Raw genomic sequence first — 19,419 nt, forward strand, 5'->3', positions numbered from 1 at the left:
GGTTTTAACTGCGTACATCCATAGGTCGCTGGTTCGAATCTGGCTCGACGGAGCAAGCTTTTTTGTGGTATTCTCTATGTTTTAATTAGTGATTTATTGCCACATATGCAGTACCATAACGTACAAAGTCTATTAGAACATGTCATACGCGTCACAAAGTCTGCTGCCACCCAAAGATTTTATGCGAAACGATTGGGAAGGTTGTAGAAACGTTGCCATTTAACTAGCATCGGGGGTAAATACGCGTGAGTGGGTAAGTAAATGTCATGCAGCTTCATGGTTCTCGTTATTTCGTCAGCCTCTATACAGCCTGCGATTCCTTCGGCACAAAGGATGAATCAGGCCCCACCGCGGTGGTCTAGTGGCTAAGGTACTCGGCTGCTGACCCGCAGGTCGCGGGTTCGAATCCCGGCTGCGGCGGCTGCATTTCCGATGGAAGCGGAAATGTCGAGGCCCGTGTGCTCAGATTTGGGTGCACGTTAAAGAACCCCAGGTGGTCAAAATTTCCGGAGCCCTCCACTACGGCGTCTCTCATAATCATATGGTGGTTTTGGGACGTTAAACCCCACAAATCAGGATGAATCAGCGCCGGAGTACCGCCATCTTCCGTCGATAGCTCAGTTGGTAGAGCGGTGGACTGTAGAGGTTACAATTGCGGACATCCATAGGTCGCTGGTTCGAATCCGGCTCGACCGAGCAAGCTTTTTTTATTCTTTATGTTTTGATTAGTGAAAAATTGCCACATGTGCAGCACCACAATGTACCAAGTGAATTAGAACATGTCATACGTGTCGCAAAGTGTGCTGGCACCCAAAGTTTATATGCGAGACGATTGGGAAGGTTGCAGAAACGTCGCAGTTTTACTAGCATCGGGGGTAAATACGCGTGAGTGGGTAAGCAAATGTCATGCAGCTTCATGGTTCTCGTTATATCATCAGCCTTTATACTGCCTGCGATTCCTTCGGCACAAAGGATGAATCAGGCCCCGCCGCGGTGGTCTAGTGGCTAAGGTACTCGGCTGCTGACCCGCAGGTCGCGGGTTCGAATCCCGGCTGCGGCGGCTGCATTTCCGATGGAGGCGGAAATGTCGAGGCCCGTGTGCTCAGATTTGGGTGCACGTTAAAGAACCCCAGGTGGTCAAAATTTCCGGAGCCCTCCACTACGGCGTCTCTCATAATCATATGGTGGTTTTGGGACGTTAAACCCCACAAATCAGGATGAATCAGCGCCGGAGTACCGCCATCTGCCGTCGATAGCTCAGTTGGTAGAGCGGTGGACTGTAGAGGTTCCAACTGCGGACATCCATAGGTCGCTGGTTCGAATCTGGCTCGACAAAGCAAGCTTTTTTGTAGTATTCTTTATGTTTTAATTAGTGATTTATTGCCACATGTGCAGCACCATAATGTATAAAGTGAATTTTAACATGTCATACGCGTCACAAAGTGTGCTGGCACCCAAAGTTTATATGCGAGACGATTGGAAAGGTTGTAGAAACGTCAACATTTTACTAGCATCGGGGGTAAATACGCGTGAGAAGGTAATTAAATGCCAAGCAGCTTCATGGTTCTCGTTATTTCGTCAGCCTCAATACTGCCTCTGATTCCTTCGGCATAAAGTATGAATCAGCGCCGTATTACTGCCATCTTCCGTCGATAGCTCAGTTGGTAGAGCGGTGGACTGTAGAAGTTACAACTGCGGACATCCATAGGTCACTGGTTTGAATACAGCTTGACGGAGCAAATTTTCTGTTGTATTGTTTATGTTTTAATTAGTGATTTATTGCCACAAGTTCACCACCATAATGTATGAAGTGAATTAGAACATGTCATACACGTCACAAATTGTGCTGGCACCCAAAGTTTATATGCGAGATGATTGGGAAGGTTGCAGAAACGTCGCCATTTTACTAGCATCGGGGATAAATACGCGTGAGTGGGTAATTAAATGTCATGCAGCTTCACCGTTCTCGTTATTTCGTCAGCCTCAATACTGCCTGCGATCCCTTCGGCATAAAGGCTGAATCGGCGCCGTGGTACTGCCATCTGCTGTCGATAGCTCAGTTGGTGGAGCGGTGGACTGTAGAGGTTCCAACTGCGTTCATCCATAGGTCGCCGGTTCGAATCCGGCTCGACGTAGCAAGCTTTTTTATTCTTTATGTTTTAATTAGTGATTTATTGCCACACGTGCAGCACCATAATGTACAAAGTGAATTAGAACATGTCATACGCGTCGCGAAGTTGTCTGGCACCCAAAGTTTGTATGCGAGACGATTGGGAAGGTCGCAGAAATGTCGCCATTTTACTAGCATCGGGGGAATATACGCGTGAGAGGTTAATTAAATGTCATGCAGCTTTATGGTTCTCGTTATTTCGTCAGCCTCAATACTGCCTGCGATTCTTTCGACATAAAGGATGAATCAGCGCCGTGGTACCGACTTCTTCCGTCGATAGCTCAGTTGGTAGAGCGGTGGAATGTAGAGGGTTCAACTGTGGACATTCATAGGTCGCTGGTTCGAATGCCGCTTAACGGAGCAATCTCTTTGTTGTAGTCTTTATGTTTAATTAGTGATTTATTGCCATATGTGCAGCACCATAATATACAAAGTGAATTAGAACATATCATACGCGACGCAAAGTGCGCTGGCACCCAAAGTTTATATGCGAGACGATTGGGAAGGTTGCAGAAACGTCGCCATTTTACTTGCATCGGTGGTAAATACGCGTGAGTGGGTAACTAAATGTCATGCGGCTTCATGGTTCTCGTTATTTCATCAGCCTCTATACGGCCTGCCATTTCTTCGGCATAAAGGATGAATCAGCGCCGGAGTACCGCCATCTGCCGTCAATAGCTCAATTGGTAGAGCGGTGAGCTGTATAGGTTTTAACTGCGTACATCCATATTTCGCTGGTTCGAATCCGGCTCGACGGAGGAAGCTTTTTTATTCTTCATGTTTTAATTATTGATTTATTGCCACATGTGCAGCACCTTAATATACAAAGTGAATTAGAACATGTCATACGCGTCGCGAAGTGTGCTGGCACCCAAAGTTTATATGCGAGACGATGGGGAAGGTTGCAGAAACGTCGCCATTCTACAAGCATTGGGGGTAAATACGCGTGAGTGGGTAAGTAAATGTCATGCAGCTTCATGGTTCTCGTTATTTCGTCAGCCTCTATACAGCCTGCGATTCCTTCGGTATAAAGGATGAATCAGCGGCTTGGTACCGCCCTCTTCCGTCGATAGCTCAGTTGGTAGAGCGGTGGACTGTAGAGGTTCCAACTGCGGACATATATAGGTCACTGGTTCGAATCCGGCTCGACGGAGGAAGCTTTTTTATTCTTCATGTTTTAATTATTGATTTATTGCCACATGTGCAGCACCTTAATATACAAAGTGAATTAGAACATGTCATACGCGTCGCGAAGTGTGCTGGCACCCAAAGTTTATATGCGAGACGATGGGGAAGGTTGCAGAAACGTCGCCATTCTACAAGCATTGGGGGTAAATACGCGTGAGTGGGTAAGTAAATGTCATGCAGCTTCATGGTTCTCGTTATTTCGTCAGCCTCTATACAGCCTGCGATTCCTTCGGTATAAATGATGAATCAGCACCGTAGTACCGCCATCTTCCGTCGATAGCTCAGTTGGTAGAGCGGTGGACTCTAAAGGTTACAACTGCGGACATCCATAGGTCGCTGGTTTGAATCCGGCTTGACGGAGCAAGCTTTTTCTTGTATTGTTTATGTTTTATTTAGTGAGTTATTGCCACAAGTGCAGCACCATAATGTATGAAGTGAATTAGAACATGTCATACGCGTCAAAAAGTGTGCTGGCACCCAAAGTTTATATGCGAGATGATTGGGAAGGTTGCAGAAAGGTCGCCATTTCACTAGCATCGGGGATAAATACGCGTGAGTGGGTAAAATAATGTCATGCAGCTTCATGGTTCTCGTTATTTCGTCAGCCTCAGTACTGCCTGCGATCCCTTCGGCATAAAGGATGAATCAGCGCCGTGGTACTGCAATCTTCCGTCGATAGCTCAGTTGGTAGAGCGGTGGACTGTAGAGGTTCCAACTGCGGACATCCATAGGTCGCTGGTTCGAATGCGGCTCAACGGAGCAATCTCTTTGTTGTAGTCTTTATGTTTTAATTAGTGATTTATTTCCACAAGTGCAGCACCATAATATACAAAGTGAATTAGAACATATCATACGCGACGCAAAGTGCGCTGGCACCCAGAGTTTATATGCGACACGATTGGGAAGGTTGTAAAAACGTGGCCATTTTACTAGCATCGGGGGTAAATACGCGTGAGAAGGTAATTAAATGTCATGCAGCTTCATGGTTCTCGTTATTTCCTCAGCCTCAATACTGCCTGCGATCCCTTCGGCATAAAGGATGAATCAGCGCCTTGGTACCGCCATCTTCCGTCGATAGCTCAGTTGGTAGAGCGGTGGACTGTAGAGGTTCCAACGGCGGACATCCATAGGTCGCTGGTCCGAATCCGGCCCGACGGAGCAAGCTTTTTTTATTCTTCATGTTTTAATTAGTGATTTATTGCCACATGTGCAGCACCATAATATACAAAGTGAATTAGAACATGTCATACGCGACGAAAGGTGCGCTGGCACCCAAAGTTTATGTGCGAGACGATTGGGAAGGTTGTAGAAACGTCGCCATTTTACTAGCATCGGGGGTAAATGCACGTGAGAAGGTATTTAAATGTCATGCAGCTTCATGGTTCTTGTTATTTCGTCAGCCTCAATACTGCCTGCGATCCCTTCGGCATAAAGGATGAATCAGCGCAATGGTACCGCCATCTTCCGTCGATAGCTCAGTTGGTAGAGCGGTGGACTGTAGAGGTTCTAACTGCGGACATCCGTAGGTCGCTGGTTCGAATCCGGCTCGACGGAGCAAATTTTTTTTATTCTTTATGTTTTAATTAGTGATTTGTTTCTACATGTGCAGCACCATAATGTACCAAGTGATTAGAACATGTAATACGCGTCGCGAAGTGTGCTGGCACCCAAAGTTTATATGCGAGACGATTGGGAAGGTTGCAGAAACGTCGCAGTTTTACAAGCATCGGGGGTAAATACGCGTGAGTGGGTAAGTAAATGTCATGCAGCTTCATGGTTCTCGTTATATCATCAGTTTTTATACTGCCTGCGATTCCTTCGGCATAAAGGATGAATCAGCGCCGGAGTACCGCCATGTACCGTCGATAGCTCAGTTGGTAGAGCGGTGGACTGTATAGGTTTTAACAGCGTACATCCATAGGTCGCTGGTTCGATTCCGGCTTGACGGAGAAAGCTTTTTTGCGGTATTCTTTATGTTTTACTTAGTGATTTATTGCCACTTGTGCAGCACCGTATTGTATAAAGTGAATTAGAACATGTCATGCGCGTCACAAAGTGTGCTGGCACCCAAAGTTTATATGCGAGACGATTGGGAAGGTTGCAGAAACGTCGCCATTTTACTAGCATCGGGGATAAATACGCGTGAGTGGGTAATTAAATGTCATGCAGCTTCACCGTTCTCGTTATTTCGTCAGCCTCAATACTGCCTGCGATCCCTTCGGCATAAAGGCTGAATCGGCGCCGTGGTACTGCCATCTGCTGTCGATAGCTCAGTTGGTGGAGCGGTGGACTGTAGAGGTTCCAACTGCGTTCATCCATAGGTCGCCGGTTCGAATCCGGCTCGACGTAGCAAGCTTTTTTATTCTTTATGTTTTAATTAGTGATTTATTGCCACACGTGCAGCACCATAATGTACAAAGTGAATTAGAACATGTCATACGCGTCGCGAAGTTGTCTGGCACCCAAAGTTTGTATGCGAGACGATTGGGAAGGTCGCAGAAATGTCGCCATTTTACTAGCATCGGGGGAATATACGCGTGAGAGGTTAATTAAATGTCATGCAGCTTTATGGTTCTCGTTATTTCGTCAGCCTCAATACTGCCTGCGATTCTTTCGACATAAAGGATGAATCAGCGCCGTGGTACCGACTTCTTCCGTCGATAGCTCAGTTGGTAGAGCGGTGGAATGTAGAGGGTTCAACTGTGGACATTCATAGGTCGCTGGTTCGAATGCCGCTTAACGGAGCAATCTCTTTGTTGTAGTCTTTATGTTTAATTAGTGATTTATTGCCATATGTGCAGCACCATAATATACAAAGTGAATTAGAACATATCATACGCGACGCAAAGTGCGCTGGCACCCAAAGTTTATATGCGAGACGATTGGGAAGGTTGCAGAAACGTCGCCATTTTACTTGCATCGGTGGTAAATACGCGTGAGTGGGTAACTAAATGTCATGCGGCTTCATGGTTCTCGTTATTTCATCAGCCTCTATACGGCCTGCCATTTCTTCGGCATAAAGGATGAATCAGCGCCGGAGTACCGCCATCTGCCGTCAATAGCTCAATTGGTAGAGCGGTGAGCTGTATAGGTTTTAACTGCGTACATCCATAGGTCGCTGGTTCGAATCCGGCTCGACGGAGGAAGCTTTTTTATTCTTCATGTTTTAATTATTGATTTATTGCCACATGTGCAGCACCTTAATATACAAAGTGAATTAGAACATGTCATACGCGTCGCGAAGTGTGCTGGCACCCAAAGTTTATATGCGAGACGATGGGGAAGGTTGCAGAAACGTCGCCATTCTACAAGCATTGGGGGTAAATACGCGTGAGTGGGTAAGTAAATGTCATGCAGCTTCATGGTTCTCGTTATTTCGTCAGCCTCTATACAGCCTGCGATTCCTTCGGTATAAAGGATGAATCAGCGGCTTGGTACCGCCCTCTTCCGTCGATAGCTCAGTTGGTAGAGCGGTGGACTGTAGAGGTTCCAACTGCGGACATATATAGGTCACTGGTTCGAATCCGGCTCGACGGAGGAAGCTTTTTTATTCTTCATGTTTTAATTATTGATTTATTGCCACATGTGCAGCACCTTAATATACAAAGTGAATTAGAACATGTCATACGCGTCGCGAAGTGTGCTGGCACCCAAAGTTTATATGCGAGACGATGGGGAAGGTTGCAGAAACGTCGCCATTCTACAAGCATTGGGGGTAAATACGCGTGAGTGGGTAAGTAAATGTCATGCAGCTTCATGGTTCTCGTTATTTCCTCAGCCTCAATACTGCCTGCGATCCCTTCGGCATAAAGGATGAATCAGCGCCTTGGTACCGCCATCTTCCGTCGATAGCTCAGTTGGTAGAGCGGTGGACTGTAGAGGTTCCAACGGCGGACATCCATAGGTCGCTGGTCCGAATCCGGCCCGACGGAGCAAGCTTTTTTTATTCTTCATGTTTTAATTAGTGATTTATTGCCACATGTGCAGCACCATAATATACAAAGTGAATTAGAACATGTCATACGCGACGAAAGGTGCGCTGGCACCCAAAGTTTATGTGCGAGACGATTGGGAAGGTTGTAGAAACGTCGCCATTTTACTAGCATCGGGGGTAAATGCACGTGAGAAGGTATTTAAATGTCATGCAGCTTCATGGTTCTTGTTATTTCGTCAGCCTCAATACTGCCTGCGATCCCTTCGGCATAAAGGATGAATCAGCGCAATGGTACCGCCATCTTCCGTCGATAGCTCAGTTGGTAGAGCGGTGGACTGTAGAGGTTCTAACTGCGGACATCCGTAGGTCGCTGGTTCGAATCCGGCTCGACGGAGCAAATTTTTTTTATTCTTTATGTTTTAATTAGTGATTTGTTTCTACATGTGCAGCACCATAATGTACCAAGTGATTAGAACATGTAATACGCGTCGCGAAGTGTGCTGGCACCCAAAGTTTATATGCGAGACGATTGGGAAGGTTGCAGAAACGTCGCAGTTTTACAAGCATCGGGGGTAAATACGCGTGAGTGGGTAAGTAAATGTCATGCAGCTTCATGGTTCTCGTTATATCATCAGTTTTTATACTGCCTGCGATTCCTTCGGCATAAAGGATGAATCAGCGCCGGAGTACCGCCATGTACCGTCGATAGCTCAGTTGGTAGAGCGGTGGACTGTATAGGTTTTAACAGCGTACATCCATAGGTCGCTGGTTCGATTCCGGCTTGACGGAGAAAGCTTTTTTGCGGTATTCTTTATGTTTTACTTAGTGATTTATTGCCACTTGTGCAGCACCGTATTGTATAAAGTGAATTAGAACATGTCATGCGCGTCACAAAGTGTGCTGGCACCCAAAGTTTATATGTGAGAAGATTGGGAAGGTTGTAGAAACGTCACCATTTTACTAGCATCGGGAATAAATACGCGTGAGAAGGTAATTAAATGTCATTCAGCTTCATGGTTCTCGTTATTTTGTCAGCCTCAATACTGCCTGCGATCCCTTCGGCATAAAGGATGAATCAGCGCCTTGGCACCACCATCTTCCGTCGATAGCTCAGTTGGTAGAGCGGTGGACTGTAGAGGTTCCAACTGCGGACATATATAGGTCGCTGGTTCGAATCCGGCTCAACGGAGCAATCTTTTTGTTGTAGTCTTTATGTTTTATTTAGTGATTTATTGCCACATGTGCAGCACCTTAATATACAAAGTGAAGTAAAACATGTCATACGTGACGCAAATTCCGCTGGCACCCAAAGTTTATATGCGAGACGATTGGGAAGGTTGCAGAAACGTCGCCATTTTACTTGCATTTGGGGTAAATACGCGTGAGTGGGTAACAAAATGTCATGCAGCTTGATGCTTCTCGTTATTTCGTCAGCCTCTATACAGCCTGCGATTCCTTCGGTATATTGGTAGCAGAGGCGGCAGCAAAGCTCGAGGACTAAAACGCTACACATCTTTCACGCAGGGCTGTGGAATATTTCGTTCTGGCATCGTGCGGCGGTGTGGATGCGCTGATATCAGCCCAGCTATCTTCATCTACTTCAAGAAAGGCCATTCGACGTCAGCCCTCGTGTGATTGTGACGCTGCCTGGACCATCGACTCGCATTGGTTCCTCAACCCCGACGAAAAACTACTAATTGACTGAACAACGCCCCCGTCCTTCACATGGCAGCAGAGGCGGCAGCGAAGCTCGAGGACTAAAACGCTACACATCTTTCGCGCATGGCTGTGGAATATTTCGTTCCGGCATCGGGCGGCGGTTTGGATGCGCTGATATCAGCCCAGCTATCTTCATCTACTTCAAGAAAGGCCATTCCACGTCAGCCCTCGTGTGATTGTGACGCTGCCTGGACCATCGACTCGCATTGGTTCCTCAACCCCGACGAAAAACTACAAATTGACTGAACAATGCCCCTCGTCCTTCACATGGCAGCAGAGGCGGCAGCGAAGCTCGAGGACTAAAACGCTACACATCTTTCACGCAGGGCTGTGGAATATTTCGTTCCGGCATCGTGCGGCGGTTTGGATGCGCTGATATCAGCCCAGCTATCTTCATCTACTTCAAAAAAGGCTATTCCACGTCAGCCCTCGTGGATTGTGACGCTGCCTGGACCATCGACTCGCATTGGTTCCTCAACCCCGACGAAAAACTACAAATTGACTGAACAACGCCCCCGTCCTTCACATGGTAGCACAGGCGGCAGCGAAGCTCGAGGACTAAAACGCTATATGGTGTAGTAGCGCAAAATTCACGGGGACAAAGAGGACAAGAAAACACGACACTCGCTACACTCGCAACTAATTTTTATTTCAGAAGCAGCACTTCATATATAACCCATAATCCTAGCGACACAGAAAAGAACTACGAACACTGTGTCTTTTCTGTGTCACTAGGGTTATGGGTTATATATCAAGTGCTGCTTCTGAAATAAAAATTTGTTGCGAGTGTAGCGAGTGTCGTGTTTTCTTGTCCTCTTTGTCCCCGTGAATTTTGCGCTACTACACCATATGGTTAAATGATGTCTCACAAACTAGCCCAGCTCTCGACCCTACTGGACTACAACGCTACACATCTTTCACGCAGGTTTGTGCCCAAATTCCTGCTTGTTTCTTGAATTTTCGCCTGTTTCGTTTTGCTGCTGCTGGTGCTGCCACAAGTGTTCTGTTGTCTGTATTGACTCGTTGAGACATGGCGAAAGAGATAAGAGCACTTTTCGAGGAACTTAAGCGTGAATTACGGGCTGAATTTAAAGGCTTCAAGGAAACACTCGAGCGAGACTTTCGTAATGAACTGAGGGAAATTAAGTCCTCTGTGGTTTCCTTAAATACTGATTGTGAAGAAATAAAGGCTGAAAATGTAAAGGTCAAGGTGACCAACGCTATGCTAGAGGCCACGTGCGCTGATCTTGTTCAAAAGGTGAAAGATCATGAGAGTAGGCTGCTACACCTTGAGCAGTATTCTCGTAATGCAAATGTGGAGCTCAAAGGTATCCCGTACAACGCCACTGAAAACCTTATAGATACAGTGATCAACATTGGCGAGAAAGTAGGTGTACTACTTGAGGAAGCCGATTTTGAGTCGGTGCACAGAGTACCAACCTCCAATCTAACAAAAAAGAACGTAGTAGTTCCGTTCGCATGGAGGCAGAAGAGGGACTGTTTCCTCGAAAATGCGCGTGCTGCCCGGCTCAAGTGCTCCGACGTAGGCTTTGACTCGGAGGAGCCGTTATTTGTTAACGAGCACTTATACCCCGAGCTGAAATGTCTACTAGGTCAGGCTACTGCACGCAAACGCGAAACTGGTTGGAAATACGTTTGGGTGCAAAATGGCAAAATTTTCGCACGGCGCATGGACAACGCTCCAAAAATAAAGATTTCATGCAGTGGGGACGTTGCTAAAATGGTCAACCCATTATGAAAGCTGGAAAATAAGACCAATGTTCCCAGCTTTGAAGGAGCCCTTTGTGGTGCTATGGCGCATCTTATCATGCCGTTCATATGTGTTAAGGAGACACATAGTTGTATATGTTGCGATAGTCTACCCGGAGCAAAGGCCATATGTGCATGCGCTGTTCGCCACACATTTGTTCTCTTTCCGATATTTGTTGCCTGCTTTTTTATTTTTTTTTGTCTTGTGTGCTTTAATTTTGGAAGTACTGGTTTGTAGTTGCCGCTTTTGCTATTTTCTGGATTGTTTGCGTTTATGCCTGTATCGCGACATGAGTTGGGAAACAACTTGGCTGCGTTTTTCAGCCCTTGTTGATAAAATTTGTAGGTACAGTGATATTTTTCGTTGCCTGTTTATCATATGGAAGTATGTCACTACTTGTCTGCAAACTGACAGCACTTCTATGTTGACCCATAATAATCAGCAATGACTTTATCTTGTATTAGTCCAACCACACTCAAGTCGGATATTGTTGAAAAGTGTAAATCACCATTAACATTTTTACATATGAACATGTAGTTATTACGCCAAAAATATGATGGCTTTTGCATTTTAATAAACGAGTTCGAGTTTTCCTTCTCGGTTATTATGCTGACTGAGACGTGGTACTCTGATCTTGATACCATACATTTAGACGGCTACAGTGCCGTTTCTTTGAATAGGAAATTGAAAAGGGGAGACGGCGTATGCATGTTCACAAAACTGGGATTTACCTATGACCTCCTCGATGACTTTTCTTGGTCCACAACGAACATTGAGGTAATTTGTACAAAATGCGACAATTTTGTATTTGCTGTCGTGTATAGGCCACCTGACGGTAACTTGAGCGAACTTTTCACGTTTCTAGAGGCTATGCTTTCGTTTGTAAACGTAAACCAATACTCTTTAATTTTAGGAGGTAACCTAAACATTGATACGCTGACAAAAACTCCTAAACAGGGCGAATTATCTGCGATTCTCGATTCCCATTTTTTGTTTAATGTAATAACCACCCCCACACGTATCACTGCAACTAGTGAAACTCTTATCGACCTTTTTATTACTAACCTAGCAATTAATGACCTATTTTCTGGTACCATTAATGTGACACTTAGCGACCACTTGCCTATCTATTTAGTAACTGATACGTACAATACGGCAAAAGAATTCACTGTAAATATAATATATCAAGACATCAACGCGGTTACGCTGTCGTAGTTCCGAGATGAACTCGCCAGAACAAGCTGGAACGCAGTTTTTGCGTGCTCTACGGCTGATACCGCATATGACCATTTCATAGAAATTTTTTCTTCGGTATATAAAAAACACTTTCCGTACAAAGAAATAACTAAGCCAAACCGCGCACGTAAGCCTTGGGTAACGTTAAGTATATTCAAAATGATACGTACGAAAAACAGACTGTACCAGGTGTTTTTGAAAAATCGCGATTTGAATGCACTGAAAGCGTTTAGGGCCTACAGAAACAGTCTTTCAAAAACTTTAAGGCAAGCCAAACGCGACTATTACCATACTATTTTTAACGGTATCGTAGATGTGAAGCAAATGTGGAAAAAACTAAACACAATTATAGCTTTAAGTAATAGGATGCCCGGTGTCGACGAAATTACAATTGATGATCATATATTTAAAGGAAAAGCATTAGCCAATAAATTCAATGGGTACTTTACTTCTTTGTCAGAAAGCACTTACGACGGAAATGCATTAAGTTACATGCCAACACCTATAGCCCCCTCAATATTTATTGACCCTACGGAGCAAACTGAGGTAAACAACGTTTTCATGAAACTTAAAAAAAGCAAAAGTGAGGACATTGACGGCATAAAAATGGAACCGGTTATCTTTGTTATTGATTTGTTATCACCCTGCCTGACGCATATTTATAATATTGTTTTAAGCACAGGTATGTTCCCTAAGCGGAAGAAAAATGCCAAAGTTGCAGTGCTTTATAAAGGTGGTGACAAAAATGAAATGAGTAATTACCGGCCAATATTGGTATTACCTATATTTTCGAAGGCTCTAGAAAAAATCATTTTCATTAGATTGTATAAATTTTCGGACTCGCATTCTGTGATTACAACAGCACAATATGGGTTAAGGTCTGGCGTATCGACGGAGACAGCGCTGTTGCATCAAAAAGAGTTGATACTGGGCAACATTCAAGCAAGGAAGCTAACATTAGGCGTATTCATAGACTTTACGAAGGCGTTCGACAGAATTGATCACCAAACCTTGTTAGAAAAATTGTTTTATTACTGGATTAGAGGCATCGCGCTCGATTTAATAGTAATCTACCTTAGTGATCGGTACCAGTGTGTGTCTATAAATAGGCAAACATCTATGCCCCAAATAATCAAACGCGGTGTACCACAGGGAAGCATATTAGGACCTCTTCTATTTAACCTTTATATCAATGATATTGTAAATGTGGATCACTCAATAACGTACATTATTTATGCAGATGATACAAGCTTATTCTTTACGAAAACAAATATAGACGATTTGATAAAAGCAGCTAATAAAACGTTAGTCAATTTTTCGAAATGGTCCTGCCGAAATTCGTTACAGATCAACAGCTCTAAAACCAAGGCCGTTCTTTTCCGTGCGAAAGGAATGACATGTACGTACACACAAAAACTGATGCTAAATAATTTCAATATCGAACTTTCAGAGACTGTCAAAACTTTGGGCGTCATCTTTCATCAACATATGTTCTGGAATTCTCACACTGAACAATTGTGTATTAAGCTAAGAAAAGCCCTTGGCGTGCTGAGAAGGTGTCAGTCGTTTCTACCACTCCCCCAGAAACTTCTTATCTTTAATACGCTTTTTTGTTCTCATCTACGCTATTGTCAGTTGGTATGGGCTTCTGGAACTGAAACATCAAAACAAAAGTTGTATACACTTCAAAAAAGCGCTTTACGGGCTATTGCAAATATAGGTTACAGAGAACACACATCCCATTTATTTGTCAAGTTTAAAGTTTTGAAATTTTGTGTTGCATATGAACATAACTTGTTGTTGTCTTTGAGGTCTGAAATTCGAAAGAATTGCGCAAGCTTGAGAGGCTTAGCACATTTACAGCCGAAAATGTTGTTGCGTCCGATGTGGAGTTCTGAACACTGGCACATCCCCCGACCGCGAACAAATTACGGACTCCAAATGCTAAAGCACTCTGTTCCCCATATACTAAATAAGTTCAAGCTCACAGAACAGCAATTGCGTCTCCTTTCAAGAAGTGATATATTAAACCTGTTTGTATAAGGAGCTATAAACCCAGAAAAATTGCACCCAGTACTTGTAAACGCATGAAATTTTAAGTGTACCCCTTTCTGTTATAGCGTCTTATTTTGGTTGCCTCTTTTCCAAATAATTGTTTGTTTGTAAACACCCAAGTGTGCATCTATTCTGTACTTCATAAACAACCACTAGAATGTTATTTCTTTTCTTTTATCTTTCACTCATACGTGAGCACCGTATAGAGTTTGGTGTGCCATTGTTTCTGTTGCCTTGTACAAATGGGAGGTGGGGCTAGTCAAGCTGCTACAGCGCAGCTTTTTTCCTACTTTCCATGCCACAATTGTTTCTTGTTTGTGTAAATCACGGTGTGTCGTTGTGGTGAAATAAATTTCAACTTTCAACTTTCAACTTTAAAGGATGAATCAGCACTGTAGTACCGCCATCTTCCGTCGATAGCTCAGTTGGTAGAGCGGTGGACTGTATAGGTTTTAACTGCGTACATTCATAGCTCGCTGGTTCGAATCCGGCTCGACGGAGCAAGCTTTTTTGTGTTATTCTTTATGTTTAAATAGTGATTAATTGCCACAAGTGCAGCACCATGATGTATAAAGTAAATTAGAACATCTCATACGCGTCACAAAGTGTGCTGGCACCCAAAGTTTATATGCGAGACGATTGGGAAGGTAGCAGAAACGTCGCCATTTTACTCGCATTGGGGGTAAATAAGCGTGAGTGGGTAAGTATATGTCATGAAGTTTCATGGTTCTCGTTATTTCGTCAGCCTCAATACTGCCTGCGATCCCTTCGGCATAAAGGATGAATCAGCGCCGTGGTACTGCAATCTTCCGTCGATAGCTCAGTTGGTAGAGCGGTGGACTGTAGAGGTTCCAACTGCGGACATCCATAGGTCGCTGGTTCGAATGCGGCTCAACGGAGCAATCTCTTTGTTGTAGTCTTTATGGTTTAATTAGTGAATTATTGCCACATGTGCAGCACCATAATATACAAAGTGAATTAGAACACATCATACGCGACGCAAAGTGCGCTGGCACCCAAAGTTTATATGCGAGACGATTGGGAAGGTTGTAGAAACGTGGCCATTTTACTAGCATCGGGGGTAAATACGCGTGAGAAGGTAATTAAATGTCATGCAGCTTCATGGTTCTCGTTATTTCCTCAGCCTCAATACTGCCTGCGATCCCTTCGGCATAAAGGATGAATCAGCGCCTTGGTACCGCCATCTTCCGTCGATAGCTCAGTTGGTAGAGCGGTGGACTGTAGAGGTTCCAACTGCGGACATCCATAGGTCGCTGGTCCGAATCCGGCCCGACGGAGCAAGCTTTTTTTATTCGTCATGTTTTAATTATTGATTTATTGCCACATGTGCAGCACCATAATGTACAAAGTGAATTAGAACATGTCATACGCGTCGCGAAGTGTGCTGACACCCAAAGTTTATATGCGAGACGATTGGGAAGGTTGCAGAAACGTCGCCATTTTTCTTGCATCGGGGGTAAATACGCGTGAGTGGGTAACAAAATGTCATGCAGCTTCATGGTTCTCGTTATTCCGTCAGCCTCTATACAGCCTGCGATTCCTTCGGTATAAAGGATGAATCAGCACCGTAGTACCGCCATCTTCCGTCGATAGCTCAGTTGGTAGAGCGGTAGGCTGTAGAGGTTACAACTGCGGACATCCATAGGTCACTGGTTTGAATCAAGCCTGACGGAGCAAGCTTTTTGTTGTATTGATCATGTTTTAACTAGTGATTTATTGCCACAAGTGCAGCACCATAATGTATGAAGTGAATTAGAACATGTCATAAGCATCGCGAAGTGTGCTGGCACCCAAAGTTTATATGCGAGACGATTGGGAAGGTTCAGAAACGTCGCAGTTTTACTAGCATCGAGGTTAAATACGCGTGAGTGGGTAAGCAAATGTCATGCAGCTTCATGGTTCTCGTTATATCGTCAGCCTTTATACTACCTGCGATTCCTTCGGCATAAAGGATGAATCAGCGCCGTAGTACTGCCATCTTCCGTCGATAGCTCAGTTGGTAGAACGGTGGACTGTCGAGGTTCGAACTGCGGACATCCATAGATCGCTGGTTCCAGTCCGGCTCAACGGAGCAGTCTATTTTGTTTTTTTCTACATGTTTTATTACTGATTTATTGCCACATGTGCAGCACCATAACGTACAAAGTGTTTAAAACATGTCTTACGCGACACAATGTGTGCTGGCACCCAAAGTTTATATGCGAGACGATTGGGAAGGTTGCAGAAATGTCGCCGTTTTACTAGCATCGGGAGTAAATACGCGTGAGTGTGTAAGTAAATGGCGTGCAGCTTCATGGTTCTCGTTATTTCATCAGCTTTTATACTGCCTGCGATTGCTTCGGCATAAAGGATGAATCAGCGCCGTAGTACTGCCATCTTTCGTTGATAGCTCAGTTTGTAGAACGGTTGGCTGTAGAGGTTCGAAATGCGGACATCCATAGGTCGCTGGTTCGAATCCGGCTCAAAGCAGCAATCTTTTTGTTGTAGTCTTTGTGTTTCAATTAGTGATTTATTGCCACATGTGCAGCACCATAATATACAAAGTGAATTAGAACATGTCATACGCGACGAAAGGTGCGCTGGCACCCAAAGTTTATGTGCGAGACGATTGGGAAGGTTGTAGAAACGTCGCCATTTTACTAGCATCGGGGGTAAATACACGTGAGAAGGTATTTAAATGTCATGCAGCTTCATGGTTCTTGCTATTTCGTCAGCCTCAATACTGCCCGCGATCCCTTCGGCATAAAGGATGAATCAGCGCAATGGTACCGCCATCTTCCGTCGATAGCTCAGTTGGTAGAGCGGTGGACTGTAGAGGTTCTAACTGCGGACATCCGTAGGTCGCTGGTTCGAATCCGGCTCGACGGAGCAAATTTTTTTTATTCTTTATGTTTTAATTAGTGATTTGTTTCTACATGTGCAGCACCGTAATGTACCAAGTGATTAGAACATGTAATACGCGTCGCGAAGTGTGCTGGCACCCAAAGTTTATATGCGAGACGATTGGGAAGGTTGCAGAAACGTCGCAGTTTTACAAGCATCGGGAGTAAATACGCGTGAGTGGGTAAGTAAATGTCATGCAGCTTCATGGTTCTCGTTATATCATCAGTCTTTATACTGCCTGCGATTCCTTCGGCATAAAGGATGAATCAGCGCCGGAGTACCGCCATGTGCCGTCGATAGCTCAGTTGGTAGAGCGGTGGACTGTATAGGTTTTAACAGCGTACATCCATAGGTCGCTGGTTCGAATCCGGCTTGACGGAGAAAGCTTTTTTGCGGTATTCTTTATGTTTTAATTAGTGATTTATTGCCACTTGTGCAGCACCGTAATGTATAAAGTGAATTAGAACATGTCATACGCGTCACAATGTGTGCTGGCACCCAAAGTTTATATGCGAGACGATTGGGAAGGTTGTAGAAACGTCACCATTTTACTAGCATCGGGAATAAATACGCGTGAGAAGGTAATTAAATGTCATGCAGCTTCATGGTTCTCGTTATTTTGTCAGCCTCAATACTGCCTGCGATCCCTTCGGCATAAAGGATGAATCAGCGCCTTGGCACCACCATCTTCCGTCGATAGCTCAGTTGGTAGAGCGGTGGACTGTAGAGATTCCAACTGCGGACATATATAGGTCGCTGGTTCGAATCCGGCTCGACGGAGCAAGCTTTTTTGCGGTATTCTTAATGTTTTAATTATTGATTTATTGCCACATGTGCAGCACCATAATATACAAAGTGAATTAGAACATGTCATACGCGTCGCGAAGTGTGCTGGCACCCAAAGTTTATATGCGAGACGATTGGGAAGATAGCAGAAACGTCGCAGTTTTACTAGTATCGGGGGTAAATACGCGTGAGTGGGTAAGTAAATGCCATGCAGCTTCATGGTTCTCGTTATTTCGTCAGCCTCAGTACTGCCTGCGATTCCTTCGGCATAAAAGATGAATCAGCGCCGTAGTTCTGCGATCTTCCGTTGATAGCTCTGTTGGTAGAACGGTGGACCGTAGAGGTTCAAACTGCGGACATCCATAGGTCGCTGGTTCGAATCCGGCTCAACGGAGCAATCTTTTTGTTGTAGTCTTTATGTTTTATTTAGTGATTTATTGCCACATGTGCAGCACCATAATATACAAAGTGAAGTAAAACATCTCATACGCGACGCAAATTGCGCTGGCACCCAAAGTTTATATACGAGACGATTGGGAAGGTTGCAGAAACGTCGCCATTTTACTTGCATTTGGGGTAAATACGCGTGAGTGGGTAACAAAATGTCATGCAGCTTGATGCTTCTCGTTATTTCGTCAGCCTCTATACAGCCTGCGATTCCTTCGGTATATTGGTAGGAGAGGCGGCAGCGAAGCTCGAGGACTAAAACGCTACACATCTTTCACGCAGGGCTGTGGAATATTTCGTTCCGGCATCGTGCGGCGGTGTGGGTGCGCTGATATCAGCCCAGCTATCTTCATCTACTTCAAGAAAGGCCATTCGACGTCAGCCCTCATGTGATTGTGACGCTGCCTGGACCATCGACTCGCATTGGATCCTCAACCCCGACGAAAAACTACAAATTGACTGAACAACGCCCCCGTCCTTCACATGGCAGCAGAGGCGGCAGCGAAGCTCGAGGACAAGAACGCTACATATCTTTCACACATGGCTGTGGAATATTTCGTTCCGGCATCGTGCGGCGGTTTGGATGCGCTGATATCAGCCCAGCTATCTTCATCTACTTCAAGAAAGGCCATTCCACGTCAGCCCTCGTGTGATTGTGACGCTGCCTGGACCATCGACTCGCATTGGTTCCTCAACCCCGACGAAAAACTACAAATTGACTGAACAATGCCCCCCGTTCTTCACATGGCAGCAGAGGCGGCAGCGAAGCTCGAGGACTAAAACGCTACACATCTTTCACGCAGGGCTGTGGAATATTTCGTTCCGGCATCGTGCGGCGGTTTGGATGCGCTGATATCAGCCCAGCTATCTTCATCTACTTCAAAAAAGGCTATTCCACGTCAGCCCTCGTGGATTGTGACGCTGCCTGGACCATCGACTCGCATTGGTTCCTCAACCCCGACGAAAAACTACAAATTGACTGAACAACGCCCCCGTCCTTCACATGGCAGCACAGGCGGCAGCGAAGCTCGAGGACTAAAACGCTATAGGGTGTAGTAGCGCAAAATTCACGGGGACAAAGAGGACAAGAAAACACGACACTCGCTACACTCGCAACTAATTTTTATTTCAGAAGCAGCACTTCATATATAACCCATAATCCTAGCGACACAGAAAAGAACTACGAACACTGTGTCTTTTCTGTGTCAC

At 45.0% G+C, this 19,419-nt stretch overlaps 1 protein-coding gene, 1 long non-coding RNA gene and 22 other non-coding genes across 24 annotated transcripts in view; all 24 read left to right on the forward strand.

The window, feature by feature from the left end:
• Nucleotides 1–9,548, forward strand: part of LOC142803787 (uncharacterized) — a 373,950-nt gene extending 364,402 nt beyond the window's left edge. Inside the window, exon 2 of the mRNA XM_075889816.1 lies at nucleotides 8,817–9,548. The gene's annotated coding sequence lies outside the window, so the exon portion shown is untranslated. The remainder of the gene's footprint in view (nucleotides 1–8,816) is intronic.
• On the forward strand, nucleotides 607–696 carry TRNAY-GUA (transfer RNA tyrosine (anticodon GUA)). Its single transcript is given in 2 exon segments — nucleotides 607–643; nucleotides 661–696. It is a non-coding gene; the product is annotated as a tRNA-Tyr (tRNA).
• TRNAY-GUA (transfer RNA tyrosine (anticodon GUA)) lies at nucleotides 1,247–1,336 on the forward strand. The gene is given in 2 exon segments: nucleotides 1,247–1,283; nucleotides 1,301–1,336. It is a non-coding gene; the product is annotated as a tRNA-Tyr (tRNA).
• Nucleotides 1,647–1,736, forward strand: TRNAY-GUA (transfer RNA tyrosine (anticodon GUA)). The gene is given in 2 exon segments: nucleotides 1,647–1,683; nucleotides 1,701–1,736. It is a non-coding gene; the product is annotated as a tRNA-Tyr (tRNA).
• TRNAY-GUA (transfer RNA tyrosine (anticodon GUA)) lies at nucleotides 2,045–2,135 on the forward strand. The gene is given in 2 exon segments: nucleotides 2,045–2,082; nucleotides 2,100–2,135. It is a non-coding gene; the product is annotated as a tRNA-Tyr (tRNA).
• TRNAY-GUA (transfer RNA tyrosine (anticodon GUA)) lies at nucleotides 3,234–3,323 on the forward strand. The gene is given in 2 exon segments: nucleotides 3,234–3,270; nucleotides 3,288–3,323. It is a non-coding gene; the product is annotated as a tRNA-Tyr (tRNA).
• TRNAY-GUA (transfer RNA tyrosine (anticodon GUA)) lies at nucleotides 4,028–4,117 on the forward strand. Its single transcript is given in 2 exon segments — nucleotides 4,028–4,064; nucleotides 4,082–4,117. It is a non-coding gene; the product is annotated as a tRNA-Tyr (tRNA).
• On the forward strand, nucleotides 4,427–4,516 carry TRNAY-GUA (transfer RNA tyrosine (anticodon GUA)). The gene is given in 2 exon segments: nucleotides 4,427–4,463; nucleotides 4,481–4,516. It is a non-coding gene; the product is annotated as a tRNA-Tyr (tRNA).
• On the forward strand, nucleotides 4,823–4,912 carry TRNAY-GUA (transfer RNA tyrosine (anticodon GUA)). Its single transcript is given in 2 exon segments — nucleotides 4,823–4,859; nucleotides 4,877–4,912. It is a non-coding gene; the product is annotated as a tRNA-Tyr (tRNA).
• On the forward strand, nucleotides 5,218–5,307 carry TRNAY-GUA (transfer RNA tyrosine (anticodon GUA)). Its single transcript is given in 2 exon segments — nucleotides 5,218–5,254; nucleotides 5,272–5,307. It is a non-coding gene; the product is annotated as a tRNA-Tyr (tRNA).
• Nucleotides 5,617–5,707, forward strand: TRNAY-GUA (transfer RNA tyrosine (anticodon GUA)). Its single transcript is given in 2 exon segments — nucleotides 5,617–5,654; nucleotides 5,672–5,707. It is a non-coding gene; the product is annotated as a tRNA-Tyr (tRNA).
• On the forward strand, nucleotides 6,806–6,895 carry TRNAY-GUA (transfer RNA tyrosine (anticodon GUA)). Its single transcript is given in 2 exon segments — nucleotides 6,806–6,842; nucleotides 6,860–6,895. It is a non-coding gene; the product is annotated as a tRNA-Tyr (tRNA).
• Nucleotides 7,201–7,290, forward strand: TRNAY-GUA (transfer RNA tyrosine (anticodon GUA)). Its single transcript is given in 2 exon segments — nucleotides 7,201–7,237; nucleotides 7,255–7,290. It is a non-coding gene; the product is annotated as a tRNA-Tyr (tRNA).
• Nucleotides 7,597–7,686, forward strand: TRNAY-GUA (transfer RNA tyrosine (anticodon GUA)). Its single transcript is given in 2 exon segments — nucleotides 7,597–7,633; nucleotides 7,651–7,686. It is a non-coding gene; the product is annotated as a tRNA-Tyr (tRNA).
• On the forward strand, nucleotides 7,992–8,081 carry TRNAY-GUA (transfer RNA tyrosine (anticodon GUA)). The gene is given in 2 exon segments: nucleotides 7,992–8,028; nucleotides 8,046–8,081. It is a non-coding gene; the product is annotated as a tRNA-Tyr (tRNA).
• Nucleotides 8,392–8,481, forward strand: TRNAY-GUA (transfer RNA tyrosine (anticodon GUA)). Its single transcript is given in 2 exon segments — nucleotides 8,392–8,428; nucleotides 8,446–8,481. It is a non-coding gene; the product is annotated as a tRNA-Tyr (tRNA).
• A 237-nt stretch (nucleotides 9,549–9,785) lies between the features above and the next one.
• LOC142803788 (uncharacterized) lies at nucleotides 9,786–19,303 on the forward strand. Its single transcript, XR_012894290.1, has 2 exons — nucleotides 9,786–9,936; nucleotides 18,493–19,303. It is a non-coding gene; the product is annotated as an uncharacterized LOC142803788 (long non-coding RNA).
• TRNAY-GUA (transfer RNA tyrosine (anticodon GUA)) lies at nucleotides 14,484–14,573 on the forward strand. Its single transcript is given in 2 exon segments — nucleotides 14,484–14,520; nucleotides 14,538–14,573. It is a non-coding gene; the product is annotated as a tRNA-Tyr (tRNA).
• TRNAY-GUA (transfer RNA tyrosine (anticodon GUA)) lies at nucleotides 14,883–14,972 on the forward strand. The gene is given in 2 exon segments: nucleotides 14,883–14,919; nucleotides 14,937–14,972. It is a non-coding gene; the product is annotated as a tRNA-Tyr (tRNA).
• Nucleotides 15,282–15,371, forward strand: TRNAY-GUA (transfer RNA tyrosine (anticodon GUA)). Its single transcript is given in 2 exon segments — nucleotides 15,282–15,318; nucleotides 15,336–15,371. It is a non-coding gene; the product is annotated as a tRNA-Tyr (tRNA).
• On the forward strand, nucleotides 16,873–16,962 carry TRNAY-GUA (transfer RNA tyrosine (anticodon GUA)). Its single transcript is given in 2 exon segments — nucleotides 16,873–16,909; nucleotides 16,927–16,962. It is a non-coding gene; the product is annotated as a tRNA-Tyr (tRNA).
• TRNAY-GUA (transfer RNA tyrosine (anticodon GUA)) lies at nucleotides 17,268–17,357 on the forward strand. Its single transcript is given in 2 exon segments — nucleotides 17,268–17,304; nucleotides 17,322–17,357. It is a non-coding gene; the product is annotated as a tRNA-Tyr (tRNA).
• On the forward strand, nucleotides 17,668–17,757 carry TRNAY-GUA (transfer RNA tyrosine (anticodon GUA)). The gene is given in 2 exon segments: nucleotides 17,668–17,704; nucleotides 17,722–17,757. It is a non-coding gene; the product is annotated as a tRNA-Tyr (tRNA).
• On the forward strand, nucleotides 18,068–18,157 carry TRNAY-GUA (transfer RNA tyrosine (anticodon GUA)). Its single transcript is given in 2 exon segments — nucleotides 18,068–18,104; nucleotides 18,122–18,157. It is a non-coding gene; the product is annotated as a tRNA-Tyr (tRNA).
• Nucleotides 19,304–19,419: the final 116 nt, after the last annotated feature.

The sequence above is a fragment of the Rhipicephalus microplus genome, chromosome 3, assembly GCF_043290135.1.
Source record: "Rhipicephalus microplus isolate Deutch F79 chromosome 3, USDA_Rmic, whole genome shotgun sequence".
NCBI classification, from domain to species: Eukaryota; Metazoa; Arthropoda; class Arachnida; order Ixodida; family Ixodidae; genus Rhipicephalus; species Rhipicephalus microplus.